Below are 15195 nucleotides of genomic sequence, written 5' to 3'. Positions count from 1 at the left end.
ATCATAAACATAAACCACTGCAGACCAGTCCACACCGAGTTAGGTAGATAAGAGGACTTAAAAACAAACAAACAAACAAACAAACAAACAAGGGAATGCAAGCTGGCTGTATGAAACCACCTCATTAACAAAGATGTAAACTGTTACGGCTAAAATCATGATACTGTAATTGACCCATCAAGTCCCGGAAATGCCATTTTTGTATCTTTTTGTTATGATTTCTTTAATTCACAGAGAGGAAGAAAAAGGAATGATGCTCTTTCTTAGAATCCTTTATATTTGATATTCAATTGTTTATGATTGCAGAATTTTTAAAAGCCTTTTAGCTACTAAATTCATAATCAATTTTTTAGATTGGCAACACATTTAACAGGAATAAAGTTCCTGTTTCTCCCTTATGTGGGCACGAAAATGCAACAACCTTCTTGATTTTGCATAGATTTAATCAACTTCAGCACTTCTATCTAATCTTTCCCCAAGATAAGATAAGCAGTGACATTAAGAGTTGCCAATTTGATGATCACAAGATCATTATTTCTACAGCAAAATTTCTCCTGGGACCTAATGGCTTAAAAAAACTGGCAAATATATACAAGGTGGCATGTGGGATGAATGGGAATGACGGGAGAGCAAAGGGAATGAAAATACACATGAGATGGGCATAGGACCAGAGATCGGAGGGGATGGATCTAGTTTCGGGGAATTAACAGCTGGGGAGCACAAGACGATTGGGGAAAAATGAAACAAAGCAAGCAAAATCAAAAGGGGGGTGACAAACATGGAAAGATTTCAAAGACAAGGGTCAAAATGATACACAGGATACACATGTTGTATCTGTAGGATATGGTAGACAATGACGTAACAACACATGGATTTTAAATTGGCTGTATGTGTCAGTAATAACAAAAATATACGATAGCTTTCATAATGACACATCACAAACACAAAAAATGCTGAGAAAAGAAACAGCCTTCACTCTTGACCCATACATGTATATCATTTGCAACTGAGTCTCCATCACATGAAACAGTCAGAATTTGGGTAATTTTCTTTCTCTCTTCCTTTTTTTTTCTAAAAAAAAAAAGGGGGGATCAAAAATGACAGCAAATTATTAAATTAAAATGGGATACCTGCTTCACCTAGTTTGTTGCAGTAAAGCTTTACACCAAATACACACTTGGTCACGACCCAAGACTGACTTGATTTTGCTTCATGAGCTAACCTACCATGAAAAATAAAGATCATGAAATCGTTACCAAGCATGCCTCAGCAGCACAAGAAATGAATGGTAGTCTTAGAGAGGTGGATATACATAACTTATGTGATCCTGAAAATGTTTGCTTTACTGTGCTAAAGTTGAGTGAATTTAAATGAAAAAATAGAATTATGTCAACTCAAATATTTTCGTGGCCAAACAGAGGTTATACTTTTGCGAGAGTGATGAGAAAACCTGGGGATAGAGTATGAAATGAAATCAAGCACAGCAAATAAAGAATAAGAAAATAATAACAATAGTATCAATGCACAGAAAGGGAAAATGAAGCACACTCTCAAGCCATACACACAAGGTGATGCAAGACAGACAAATCGGCCACTTACATCTCTGTTGACCGGGGCCTGAGGGGGTGTTGGGGCGGGGCGTTTCCGCCGGTTCTTCTTCCCCTTCTTGTTGCTCGGCTCCTTGGAGGTCTCTGGCGGTACGGTGCTGGCCACGCCTATCTTCACGTCCGGCTGGATGATGTCCAGCTCCTGGGCTGGCTTCTCCGCCTCCTGGTTGCTAGGTGGCGGTGGCTCCTCCTCATCCGGTGGGACTTGGGGCGGGTCAAAGTAGTGGTCATCAGGCTTGACCTGAGATGTCCGACAGCAAGGTAGAGATTAGAGATGTTTCCAGCCTTTAGAAATCAGCTTTAGAATATCCAATAGCATGACTGTGACACTCAAAACACAACACAAGTCATCAGAATCTGTGAATTAACCCCTTTTCACGATCCTTATCCTCGTCATTGTCAACACAATCATCACAGGTCACTAGGACTACTACCACTACTGACATCTTCGGAATCGTTGTCACTGTGATCGTCACCATAATTGTCATCACCGTAATCTACACTGTCATCATGACTGGACAGTTAGTTTGACACAACATCATTTAACACTTGTGGGACTAATGGAAAGGATGCCACATACCTGATTGTGGGTGTGGTAGAGGGTCAACCTGTACTGCTCCTGATACCGAAGTGGCTTGCGCTCCATGCGGATCCCCCCGAACCATGCCCAGGACAGGGGGGCGGGGTTCTTGTGAATCTCCAGTGTGTCCCACGGGTTGATCTTCTGCTTGGCAGATACTTGTAGACCCTACAATGGACACAGCCAAGAGGAGTAATAAAATGAATACTGATGCAAATCATTTAAAGGCAAAAGCATACATGAAATCAAACACATGTACTCCATGAACGACCAACATCATCACAGTATTTTTTTTCTAAATCAACAGGCACTCATACAAAAAAGGGTGTCCCATTGTCTTCAGAGGTTATAAACACATATTTTACTGAATTTTCCATGTGACTCTTATGCAGAAAACAAAGGGATGCGTTTCTGAAAGGGGTATAAATCTGCACATCACAAGAACAACACACACTGACCTGTTTCTTGTCGATGGAGTCAAAGCCAGTGATCTTGTTGCCCTTGGTGTCAATCAGACTCCCCATGGGTTCACAGGTGATCACCTCGATGGTCTTGCGGGGGACGGGGAGCAGCTGCCTCACCAGGTTGATGCCGTCTGAGTGCTTGTCGCCAACCTCTTTCTGCAAGGAAAACATTTTTTTCTCATGAACCAACCAACTGAGTCTTGGAGGTAAATTGCTGCAGACATTATCATCATCGTCTCATCCTCAAATTGGCACCTTTGAATTTTTACTCCATATCTTGTATACTGGAAGATTAAATGGAACTAATTATAGTCACGAGATCTGAACATAATTTAAAGAAATTAATAACTATTTGCTAATTTGAAAGAGAAATTAATCTTTAATCTTTAAAAATGTGTTGCCAATTTAAGGATCAGCCATAACTACAGTGATTGAGAGGCTGCTTAAAAAATTGTTATTGAAACAAACAATACTTTATGCAAACAACAAAGACTTAAGTGCAAGAGAATTTTGTACTTTGCTATACGAAATGATGACAGTGACTAATAGATATGTTGAAAATAAATACAGCACCAAACCACAAAAATTTAGTTTTTGGGACTAGAACTCTTGAATCTAACAGGAATGCTGAATGAGAACCAAAGAAAGACAGAGAGTTGTTAATCTGGGGCATGCGGGCCTTGCCCTAGCCCCCAAGGGGCACCACTACCATTAGTATAAACTGTAACAAAGTTATACGAACAATACATGGGAAAAACCATCAGTTTTTGTTTGATATCCACCTACATGTACCTTCAATTTCTTGATGAGAGTCTGGTGCGTTCGTCCTTTCTCTTCCCCTGCACCCGGACTGCCGCTAGCATCAGACGACAGCGTGCTATTGATAAGAACTGATAACATGTCCAGCACAGTGGTGAAGAGCTCGCTGCAAAAAACAGAAAAACAGAAAATTGTGACCGTCAGTTAACATTCTCACCAGAATATTCTGTCATCGTCTGAGAAAGTTGATGGGCAACAAGGAAGTGAAAAGATATGAGTTCAATCTCAAAATAAGTTTCTTTATACCAGCAGCTTTGGCATAATTTCTCCTATTATTTTTCTAAAATCTAATTCAGTTATGCCATGGAGTTGTTCAATTCTCTAAATTGGTTTGATCTCAATTCTCTCCTTTCAATTGTGACAATAATGATGATGTATCACTATACCACGTCTTTATCATTTTCTTTAAATACAAAACACTTAAATCGTGAATATCCATATCCCATGTAAAATGTGTTTAACTATGAGAAAAGCTACCTAAATGCAAGCATGCGTGTATTACTGATCATTCACTGGCCCAGTATGAATACTTTAAGTTACAGAGTGCGACATCATTGATATTTACATATTTGTTTGAACGACATAAAATGGGGGAATATTGACTACAGATGAATAGAATGAGGGCAAGTGACAACAGAATATACTTTTAGAGATTTAAATAGACTAAATGTATTCTTACACTCATATGATTGACTTAATATTAACCCTTACTGCGCTTTCTTCAATGACTGGCATAGATATCTAAAAACTAATCATCAATAATAGAGATTAACTAATCCCCCCCCCCCCCTCAATATCTATTTGTGTTTCCATGATTTTCCTGTTGGTGCATTGCTACACATGAGTAGGTTTGCTAACTTTACAACTAGGTCAAATTTGGATGGATTACTAAATACTGATAAAAAAGCCTGGCAAGTTAATAAAGCTACATGTAAGTGTGTGGACATAAGGAGGGTTAAGCTGAAGGTCACAATGGTCCCTCATCTCTTCTCACTTGTTAGTGTGTGGGTCCACGGTTCCCGTGGTGATGAGTTGTAGGAGGAGGAGAGCAAACTCGGTGGTCCACGGCAGGTTGTTCCTCATGATGGTATCAAACATGTTACCAACCTGCAAGATGAGAGACACACACATTAAAAACAAAACACACCGTTTGGAATCCAGTCACTTTGAAGCTCACTTCGTTCCACATCTTTCAGTATTCTGAACTAACTGTTACGTTGTCACCCTAATGCAGGGCCCTCAAGAATAACAGTGTATAAACCACTAATGGGGCTACTCTGGGAGAAGAATATTAAACATGTACATACTGTAAGTCAATCAATCAACAAAATGAATTCACTTCACGCATTCCAGAAGCCCTTCTAATCCTCTTTCCAAGCTTTATCAATTAATTTATTATGCAGATCCATTCTCATTTCTATGCTGTAAGATATTCATTATGAAATATACATTTCACACCATATCTATAAAATAAAATGGAAACTATCTTTAATTTGATTTGGGGGGAGAGAGAGCAATGAATAAATCCGGCCACCAATGAATCCCCACGCTACTGAGTCTTTTAGAGTGATTATTCACGTGAGATCTCGATAAAGCTGAAATCCTGGTATTTTCCCCTGCTCCGAACTTGTCACAGCGCCCTCTCAGGGTCTTGAATCTTACCAAGCTGAGCCGTAGCTGCAATGCTTCGTGCATTAGTCTCCTGCTCTTTGGGTCTTCCCATCGGTCCTACACAGCATGAAGAAGAAACAAAATAAATAAACTTTATACGATGACTGGTGTGGGAGGTTGACATACAGAATGTTTTACGCCAAGAGTTTGATATGCACGTATCATCAAGGATGGTAAGATTACATACCAATTTCCTACAGAGCTGCATCAACAACTGACAGGACTGTCTTTATATCCAGATTCCTACGTGATATCAGATTGGGTGGCTTATTTACATAAAAGGCATCATAAACTTTATGATAAAGATTCAGTTTGCAGTCACCATAACTGTTTTGTTGCATTGAGATAATGATATCATTCACATCAACTGTCTTCTTACAATAAACTTTCAAGGCAACAAATTAATCTTATACTACTACTATAACTACTACCTGACGGACGCACGTACGATCGAGAAACCATGCCTTCCTCAATATCTTTGTCCATCATCAGTGTTTGCATGTCATTCATGCCAAATATCTCATACAATACAGTCAATATAGTTCAGGGTCCCGTTGCATAAAACTTTTTTAGCAACCTTTAAAAATTCAGGTTGGGATTTGCCCAACCTGAATTTTTTAAGGTTGCTAACCTAAGAAGGTAAAATCTGTTGCATAGAAACTCTGGTTGGGAGCTTCCAACCGGAATTTTGTGATTTCAACCGGAAAAAAATCCAGTTGGAGTTTTATGCAACGGGCCCCTGAAGTCTTCTCCCTCTGTTTGGTCTCAAGGAAACAACATCAGATATGATATGCTCCTTGGCACGGAAGCAGTGACAAGCAAATTTTACAAGTACTATACTTAATTTGACACTATAGCTATGAACTGAATGCTTCATTACATATAGCACATAATCACAGACTTTGTATCTCAACTCCACGCTATGACCCTCGGAGCAAAGCTCCACACATCATAGCATGGAGGTAAAATCCCGCGGGGCAATAATATCAACAATGTCCCCAAAAACAGTTTGTATCTGTACACTATCAACAGTTTTTTTTTTTTTTTTTTTTTTTTTTTTTTTTGGGGGGGGGGGGGGGAGACACAAAGGATTTGGAATGATGTGACCTTTGAGTGAGGTGCACTAGTGGGTGAAATGTGAGTGCTTACATCCTTGGGTGACTGGAGAAACTGTGTGAGTTGCGTCTGGAGTGAGGAGAGGAGACCCTCCCTCTGTTCATCTTGACCCTTGAGACAGGTCAGCACCAAGGACAGTAGAGGCTGGTGGCTGACCGTTGGAGCTTGGCTGTGAGGGAAGCATATTAATGGTTGACAGACTATTGACAAAATTCAAGTTGAATGACTGTACAGATTGTTATGTTTGTAACGTTTTTGAGACACTGCTTGACATTGTGGCAGCTTGATTCCAAAAACTGCTGAACTTCACTGACTGTATATTAATGATATGAAATAAGTGTGAAACACATACCAGCATGCAAAACTTTGGAAAATTATGCTGTTACTATTAAGATATCTATGAACGAATATTACTATACTACTAAACAGTCTACTAAGTGAAAATTATATTGTTACTATTAAGATATCTATGAAAACATATACTATTCTAATAAACAGTTTACTGAATGAAAATAATACTGTTACCATCAAGATAACAAATATCATCATACTACTGAACAGCCTACTGAATGAAAATTAGACTGTTATTAACAAGATATCTATGAACAAATATTACCATTAAGGCATACTACTGAACAGTTTACTCAATGGTTTGTTATACTACCGTTTAAGGAAATATTGAGCATGGTAAAACTGGTCACTCACACACACCTCTTTGATTTTGTTTTTGAAGCACTTTGCATTAACTTCCAATCATCATTTTTGTCATGGCTTCATATTTGCACAATATCAGAGTCTGGAAGCATGTAGAGACAGCCAGCTGAGATTTCTCAAACTGGAAACAATGTTAAAGACTGTCCTGAACTCTTAGCCCATTTGCATTTCCTACTTTAAAAACACTATAATGAGATATCTTGACACGTTTAACTGAAATAACTTCTGTGGAAAGCAAATGTTGCGAAAGAAAGACAGGAAGAAATAGCATGCCATAGTTCAGTTTTCACCCACTCTGCCAGACAAGTACTATCAACGGCACAATGAAAACAAGCAAGTACATGAGATAAATGACAACTTCCCGCGAGACTGACCTGCGCTGACCCTGCTTGTCCTTGTCCTTGCTGGAGGCCTTGGACGTCCACGTCTGGCCGACGCTCTCCAGGATGTTGCCAGCAGCCTTTAGCACACGCCCCTGGACTGAGCTGGACAGCTTGGAAATGAGCGGCGCCACCAACCACACACTGCTGGGAGTCTCGTCGCTTCTGTAAAAAAGAATGACATGAGGTAGGATGACTCCTAAAACTTTACTGAGATGGGGAGTGATATGTTTGTGGCCGAGGGGCACTTGGAGAGCTGTCTGTACATCATTATAGCTCCTAATTTCTCCCAGCATTCAGGAAAATTAATGCTAATATGATTTCAAATGCTTTGAGCCAGAACCAAATCATGGCTGAGTGGACAATGTGACATACTGTATACATCATCTATTTTGCAAGGTTTTTATTTTTGCGAATTCAGCGAGTCAGATACTTTTCACAAATTTTACAACATGCAAAATTATTAACTCTATCTTTCACATATATGCGACCTGCACATATACATGTTTCCCTTCATTACTGTACTCCAGGGAGGCATTTCATGAAGGAACTTGTCGGATAAAATATCTGACATGTCTCTTTTATCCGACAAGTTTTGAGAAATTCTTGTCTGATTGGCTGATTCCTCTGAACTTGTCGGATATAATTGACTTGTTGGACATTTTATCCGACAAGTTCCTTCATGAAATGCCACCCTGGGGGGCATTTCATGAAGCATTTTGTCCGACAAGTTGTCAGACAAATAGGGCTCTCAGCCAATCAGATGCAAGGATTTCAATAGCTTGTAACAGTTTGTCAGAAAAATATCTGACCAAACTGCTTCATGAAATGCCCCCCCAGATGTACTCAAGATGAGAATTTAACCACAGGCAAATTGTTGGGAAGTCCCAATTCGCAGAAAATTAGACTTGCTAAATATATGCCATACCCAGTACTCATCCTGCTCCAGGTCATCAGGATTGTGGCTCTGACGGCTACACAACAAGGTCTTCATGCTTCTACTGATGTGACAATCAATTTTTCTTCTGTTTTACCAAACAGTAGGTCTACCTGACTCATTATGCTACGAGTTTCTGTTGAATATACCTGCCATTTTGTTGGAATAATGAACCCACTAGGCAAAGCTCTTGGGGGGGGGGGGGGACGACTTACATTTGGACCTCAATTTCAACATTAAAGATAGGGACTGAAACAGCTTGGCTCAGGAACGGTTACAGATCTCTAGTAAATCACCAGCTGGGAAAAAGGAAACACTTAATGATGGATAGAACAAGCACGCCATCCATTCTCATACTGCTTACTTTCGGAAGGACGCCCCCTTCTGGGGACCGCTGGCTGTGCGTCTGCTGCTGGAGGGTCCCTTGGACGAGGAAGCAGCTGAGGAGCTCTGGTCGTCATCCTGGGTGAGCTGAAACACCTCAATGGTTGCCTTGGCGATGTTATCCAGGGTCGTGCCCTCGGAGGTTGGGGAGCACTGCTTCAGTATCAGCTGCAGCTCCAACCACGACACCCTCAGAGTCCACTGGTTCAGATTCTGCATCAAGATCGAGATCGACATGGAGATCAACATGGAGATCGAGAGAGATTGAGAGGGAGAAAGGGATTGCAACAGAGAGAGAGAAAGATTGTGAGAGAGTATGACAGAGATATAAAAGAAAAAAAAATCTCTAACACCCAAAAGTACAGTAGTAGTCCTGTGTTTGCATACCTCAAAAAATTCCATCAAATCTCAAAATACATAAACTGTTATTCTACTTTCACTTCATTGTGGTTTGTAGAATATCTACAGGTGTGTCTTTGATAACATTAGGAGCATTATCAAGGAGCGGAATTAAACGCTAACTTCACTTCTCTTTACAGGCATATCCTCGCCTGACGGTAACACTTACACTATGGTCAAAAGCCTACAAAATTGCAGCCTACCCAGCAGACCAGCAGTGAGTTTTCAGCACATTTCCCACAGCACCGGGTGGCAACCACTCAGGAATCGCTGGTTTCTGGGGCATCACTTGATTGCTCCTGAAGTTTTAGTAGGGAGGTACAATTATGGCACTGATGCCCAATTTTCCCTGGCTGCCCAAAATATGCTGGTACTGCCGGTACACCTACGGGACATCTGCATATGACTTAAAATCGACTGCTGACCAATGGGAAATCAACAGGGCGCGCCCAGGCATAGCTGGGTGTCGGTCGCAACTCCGATTTGTGACTGCAGCCTAATTGACAAGAGCTGCGGAATGAGGGGGTAAAATTACCTTGAGGATGCGAGTTATGATGGTCTTCTGGTCTGGGTCCAGACCTCCATCTCCTATCGTGGGAGTACCGGCAGGATAGCAGATCAGTTGGAGTAGGTAGTGGATCTAGTGTAGACAGGAGAGACGGCAAACAAAATACAATCGTATTTCCATTGACTATCACAGTATTCGTTCTGCCATCAAATATTGGTCTGATGCACAATAAAGTGATGGAAATCCAACATACAGGCACCTCGGTGGGGCAGGCAGTTGCTATAGCAACAACACGTAAATATCATCACTGAAGCTGATGAAGGTTTCTGATGACAAAGCAGGAACAGGAGAACTGGTGAGAACATAGCTGAACATATATTCACGGCACAGCCAGAGCTTTGTCATGGCAAAATATTTCCCATCTAATCCCCTCATCAATTCATGTGACAATGTCACTGGGATGAAACGGAAGATTGCCCCCCCCCCCCCCCAAAAAAAAAAAACAAACAAACTCCTGACCGATACCCACCTGTTTGTGCGAGAGAACCTGATCCAGTAACACTTCAGGGGTCCAGAGGTTGTCTGGGTCCTTGAGGAAAGTCTCCCTCACCCATCCCTGGCTGCAGATGGTCTTCAGCGTGTAGCGGGCGTAGTTGCTGAGACTGGCCGTGGACATGTTCCCTGCAGTCTTCGCGCCCTGGCCAAACCCCTCATCTTGGCTTCCCCCGTCTCTTCCCGGCCCGCTTCCTCCGGTGCCGAAGTCATCAAATGATCCAAAGAGGCTTGACGTAGAGTTACCACCAACAGTTGCATCACCTTTTGCAATTTTTTTTTTTTTTTGAAGAAGAGACAAGCATGTGACATTAGCTTTTTGCCACTAAATGTTGAAATTTTGACACAAACTTTAAATACTACATTTTCAATGATAATCACATCTCATATTTGTTGAATGGAAGAATCATTTTCCACTAGTAACCAAACCTGATAGACTACTAGAGTTACTTCTACAATGATAGAAATATGGTGCACAAAACACAAGTTCTGTATGAACATGGAAGCTATGTTTGACTTAAGATAGACTACCTAGTAATTACATTGAATGGCTTTGCTGTTGCTATGAACAACATCAGACTTTGACGTCTAGCCATTCTTTGACGTCTTGCCATTCTTTGACGTCTAGTACTGTGTTGTAAAACTTTGGGCCCAGGATTACAACCTACATCCACATAGAAGTTCTCTTACCATCGCTGTTTATAGCTTTTTATCCACATCAAAGCTAAAACCCTCCTCTGCAACCACTTTCGTTCACAGAAGCAAAAATCAACGAACAAAACTGCGGATAACATTTAATTTGCACGCAAAAAAATGTCATCTGTAACTTTGATACAAAAAGTCAACGCATAAATAAAAACAAGTTGATTGTAAACAGGCAAGACACACAAGATACTGATTATGAAGTAAATTTAATTTTTGTGCAACAAGACAAACTTACACATACAAATGAGTGGCACTCACCAAGCAGTAAAATAGCCTTCAGGACACCTACGAGAGGTTCAACACTTATGCTGCGGTGGGCCGAGTCCAGGAGGTGGCGATCGCACGAATTCATGATGAAACTCGTGCTGCTGGTGTCGCCCTTGGTTGCAGGGTTTGCGCTGGATGAGCTGTTTGCGTTCCCGGGTGCAGTAGATGTTGACGACTGGCTGGAGTTACTCGAAGACGAGGCGGCGGCGACGTTGGAGAGCATGGCCGTGTCCTGAGAGGTGCGGAACAGGCGGACCAACAGGTGGCACATGAGGCGGGCCCCGGGCTCTGCATCGGGATCTGCCATGGCTTCCTCTGTATTTTGTTTGTTTGTTTGTGTATTTTTTGGGGGGAGGGGATGGAGAGGTTATGGGCGAGATTGTCAGGTAAGATCCACCACTGTGTGTTATCATGCAGGACCAGTCTTTATTGTAATGCTACGTTTACACCACATTCGCGGTGGCTACATCAATCATGTGTCAGGACACCGTGGACAAATAGGATGGATGTGATGGGCAAATTCATTATGAATGCCTACACGTACATCATGTGTAGTACTGGTGTCTGCATTCAATCTCTGTCATGCAGGAAAATATTTCAAAGTTTGGACATGAAACCGACAGAATTGCTCAATCTTACTGGGTGGGGAAAAATAATCCTTCACAAACTGATAAGATAGCTGATAATGACCAGGTTTCTTCATCATCAGCCATCATCAACCTTAATTCCAACAAAGTTTCCATCAAGAAGGGCGCAGGGTATCATAATACCATACTTGTTAGCTGAAAACAGTGTACAACTAGAGCAGTGAGAAATGAAAGCACACCTTAATTGCCACTTGACTTTCCTCCAAATTCTTGCTTTAGTCAAAACATTAATTTCTATGCTCCTTCTCATTAATTTCTTCAAGTCAAGTGAAGTGTTAAAGATTCCCCAGTCAAATTTGCTTTCACAAGTATCTACTGTGAGAATGATACAAAAAGAAGGCTCTCTCTGCTAAGCACCAACAGTTCAAGAGCTCCAGCATCGCGGCATTGTTATCGTGTTAGTGTTGATTAAGTTGCTCACCTGAAATTCCAGGAGTTGCAGCAATAATAGAGGCAAGGGCGACATGGTCTACAACATCTTCCAGGGAGAAGCAGTGTCTTGCTATCAAGATGGCGGTGAATACGGCAATGTTGTCATGGATGGACAGGTCACTCACCTATGAGATGAGAAAATGCAATGAACATTGTCAGAACTACGAAGTATGACAGGTATGACTCTGTTTAATAGTTCCAATACAATTTGAGATGAATGTACATTGTAATTGACCTGAAAATAGCTTTTTTCCCCCTTTTTTTTTTTTGCTTTAGGTTCAAGACCTTTCGCAAATTGCTTTATACATGAAATGGAAAAAAAAATTAAAAAAGAAATATATGTTTTGCAAACACATCCATAACTATTCTTATCTCTTTTGACCGCTCCCTTCAAATAACCAGCAGAGCCCCAGAAACCACCTTTCTTTTGTTTGATGTCACAACTTTTCATCATGATTGTCTATCACTCATAGTTAGTATAACATGCAGCAGAACAGACAAAAAATGGGGTCCCTCACTGGAGTCGATGTCCGAAAATCTGACTTACGTCGACGTCGCAGAGGAGGTCGTTGAATCCACAGCTGTGATTGGACGAGCAGCAGAGTGCCTTGAGGACCCCCAGCCACTCAGAGCTCAGCGTGGTGCAGCTGGCTGTCAGCTCAGCACACATGATTGACAGGTTATTCAGTCTTGGGGGGGGGGGGGAAAGAGTTTAGGTGAAGGAAGATTTAAACTTTGTAAAATATACACTTAGACAGACCACTACATCACAGAATTTGTAATGGAAACGGTGCTATGAAGTAAGGAACTGTCATATTGGACCCTACTCAACAAGAAACAACATCTCTATTTAGAAGAACATTCATTTTTGGGGGGGTTTTCTTGATAGTTGTGCCTTGCAATATTTCTATTCACACACAAAAGTCTACAGAAGATAAATGCTTGCTTCTCCCTTATGCAATTCTTACTAAAAGTCAGTAAATTATAAAACCCTTATGAGGAGAGCTGCCTGTGATGTTCAGAAAGAAAATGCTTTGACAATAAGTGAACTAATAAATTATAACACATAACTTAATTTTTCTGTGGCAGGACATGACCAATGACAATACAGCTGAAAGGCAACAGCACTGAATCGATAACATCAGTGGAAAGCTCTCTTTGTTCGTGCTTATATGCTGTATTCTAATTCAACTTTTCTCTTCTACATTAATGTGCTCAAAAACGCCTGTATGAAGCACTATATAAATGTTACGTATTTATCATCATTCTGTACTAACTGGCAGAAACACTCATAATATGACAAGTTTTAAGACCTCTGTGTACGCAATAAAATGAATGAATGAATGCGAGAGAATAATAAGAGAGTTGTGAGGAGTTTGTGATTGGTAGCTCAAAGCTTGAACTCACTTCTCTGGTGATGCATTGCAAATGGCAAGAAGGGCATTGCACACAAAGCTGTATCGATCAGCCGGGCTATCATTCAGCTGGCGGCCGAGGGAGGAGTGTTTGAATTCCCGGCTCCTGGTGGTGATGGTGGTGGTAGTTGTGGAGGATGAATAGAAGAAGGAGGAGAGGAGGAGGAGGAGAAGAGGAGGAGAGGAGAGGGAAGAGGGGAAAAAGAAGGAGAAGGAGGAGCAGCAGGAGGAGGAGGAGACCATGAGAACAATGTGAGGACACCATATTTCTATGCCCAGTTAGTGGTACATCTCATCTCTGAAACTCTGCAGAGAGCATATTTTGGCACGTACGTTATATTCTGACTCTGAATTAAATGAAGGAATGCATGAGCAAGCATATGTTCAAAATAACTGATAATTTGATTTGTATTGTACAGGTATTCAGCAAGCATATTCTGCTTTGAGCAAATTTCCCTAATTTTGTAATTTGTTCAGAGAAGAACCTTTTTAATACTCATTTTGTTTCAAATCACTGAAACCACTTACTGTGTTGATTCTGTTCTGGCTATATAGATTATGTATTTAGAAACACTGAATTGCACCAAGAAATTGAGCACATGATGCGTTAAGTGCACACTGCTGTAAATTATCAATAACATCATATCACTGTACATAATGCTAATCCTTATCTACAATGACATCAATCATCTGTACTCAGTGTTAAGTACCCATGCCAAACCTCCAACTTTTGTGTCACAACCTCTAATGCTGTGGCAATGACATGTAAATAATGTCTTGATACAAAATGCACCTGGTATATCAATAACATTTATTCCAAATCAATGCAGTAAGTCACACATATCAAGATGAGTGAAATATTGACAACAATCAATATTCAAAAATGAGATTTCAGAATTTTTCAAAGAGAGCAAATCATCTAAAGATCATATTCTACAAGCATTTCAGCAATGGCAGTCCCCACGATTGTGAAGAACAATTTCTCCTCCACAATACTGCTCAATTTTTACCACAAGCTTTAGAATCTAACACCCTTCCACACGACTACAACTATGACTACGACGCTTCCAGATTCTTACTTGGGGTTTTCGATGAACTCCTGCATGAAGTTCTGGTTCCACATCAGGTTGGATTCGGAGGGCTGGATGCTGGTGTAGAGGGCCTGTTTCACCTTGTTGGCTACGCTGCTGAACAGGTCGGAGAACTTGGACTAATGTGCAGAAAAGAGAGACAGGGGGTGGGGATACATGAATGTGTCTAATAGGCAGTATGTATGGAAAAACACAAGACCAACATATCCATAAAATGATTGAGGAGGTGGATGTTGGTAGTGGAACTGAGGTAAGGGACTGTAGAAAATAAATGATATTTAATACCAAATACAATTATAGCTATACAAACACAATAGACAGACAGATAGATACACCGTAGATAGATACCTAGCTGGAAAAACACATAGATAAACAAATAAACATATAGATAGTAAGATAGACTGATAAATATATAGACAAACAGATAGACATTTAGATAAATAGATAGGTACACAAACAAATAGATACATAGATAAACAAATGGAGGGATAGATAAACAGATAGTTT

At 40.7% G+C, this 15195-nt stretch overlaps 1 pseudogene; it reads right to left on the bottom strand.

Annotated features, from left to right (window-relative positions):
• LOC139742674 (mediator of RNA polymerase II transcription subunit 12-like protein) overlaps positions 1–15195 on the bottom strand; it is an 82316-nt pseudogene that overhangs the window by 12797 nt on the left and 54324 nt on the right.

Source organism: Diadema antillarum, unplaced genomic scaffold, assembly GCF_040938485.1.
Source record: "Diadema antillarum isolate AM-2024a unplaced genomic scaffold, OU_Dant_1.0 seq00001013_RagTag, whole genome shotgun sequence".
Taxonomy (NCBI): Eukaryota; Metazoa; Echinodermata; class Echinoidea; order Diadematoida; family Diadematidae; genus Diadema; species Diadema antillarum.
The sequence above is the reverse complement of the archived record's forward strand: the minus strand, read 5'-3'. Positions and strand labels throughout refer to the sequence as shown.